The following is a 1,609-nucleotide window of genomic DNA, read 5'->3' on the forward strand; positions in this document are numbered from 1 at the left end:
TAATTTTATAAACACACACTAAGCTGGTTAATTAAATTCTCTTGAATAGAATTTAGCTCGCGCCATAAAAAAAACCAGCGAGTCTTTATATCTGTGGACAGTAGCAATCGATTCTAATTTCCTAACGCGGTTCATTTGTTCTCCTGTGAACTGTCAGTTTACAAACACTAACTTCACACGCAAGCGCCGTATTCGACCATACAGTTCCAGTAAACTTATTCTCACTGGAGATTAACACTCCCTGAATGTATATTATTTCACACGCACAAGCTTCTTTGGTGATCATTGTGTAGACAGATAAACCGTAAGTCTTCACAGCAGCAATAGCTACAGTTCCACTTACTTTTCTAAATATTCCTATACTATCACAGAAGCAATCGCTTACTGTTCATTGAACTATCACAGATGCTTGGCATGCTGTCATTTAACCTATCACAGTAGCTGAGGCATACTGTCCTTCGCACTTCATTTTTAACACCCAAATACTTCATACAGACTTTTCATTTAATTTGAAACACTTTTCTTAAAAGTACCTCTTTAGGTATACATGGGGAAATAATCCTTTTATTCTTCCAGAATCCGGATATGCTAATAAATACGCACCAGGATTCGGTATATCAACTATTATATATGGACCTGTATAAATTAGATTCCATTTTCTAATGGTCTTCTTCAACCTTGATGACTTGATGTGTCTTCTTAAAAGAATTTTTTGTCCGATATTGAAAGTCTGAATCCGTTTGATGTTTCTGTCATGGATTTCCTTTCGCTGTCTTGCTTTCTCCGTAATATTAATGAGAGCATTGCGAATTTTTTCTTCCCATGACATTTTGGTGTCCTCGAGTTTAGGCAAGTTATCTACCCAAAAGTTTCTTTCGTTATCTCTGAACATCAGTTCATTCGGGGTAAAGTTTGTAGAACTATGAGGTAAATTATTATAAATCTGCTCAAACTCGGTCAAATAGTTTATCCAGATAGTTTGTTTATCATGACAGTACGTTCTCATGAATCTGTTTAGTTCTCGAAAAACCCGTTCAATTAAATTCCCTTGTGGATGATAGCAAGATGTAAATATCTGTTTTATTCCTCGTTGTGATACTAATTTTCTCCATAAATATCCAGTAAATATCTTCGCATTGTCGGAGTTACAGATTTTGGAATCCCTGCATGAGGAATGTAGTCATTTACAAACTTTACTGGGACAGCTCTTGCAGTTGCTGATTTTATAGGATATAGTTTAACATATTTTGTAAACACATCACAGAATCCAATAATGTACTTAACACCACCTCTGGCTCTAGGAAGTGGTCCACAAATATCACATGATATAAGTGATCTTGGTGCTTCAGGTATTATTGAGTGAAGCGCAATTTTATTTCCCTTGTTGTCCGGCTTAGCCTTTTGACGTAGAATACATTTCTGGATGACTTTGTGCACTTTTCGCCTTATATTTGAGAGGTAACAATAATATCTAATCTTATTAGCACACTTTACAACACCAACATGACCCCAGGTCAAATGCGTAAACCAAATTAATCGTTCTTCATATTCTTCGGGTATGCAGACACACCACTTTGGATTCTCAGCCTTCCCAGATTTAAAAAAAAAA

The sequence above is a fragment of the Schistocerca piceifrons genome, chromosome 8, assembly GCF_021461385.2.
Source record: "Schistocerca piceifrons isolate TAMUIC-IGC-003096 chromosome 8, iqSchPice1.1, whole genome shotgun sequence".
NCBI lineage: Eukaryota > Metazoa > Arthropoda > Insecta > Orthoptera > Acrididae > Schistocerca > Schistocerca piceifrons.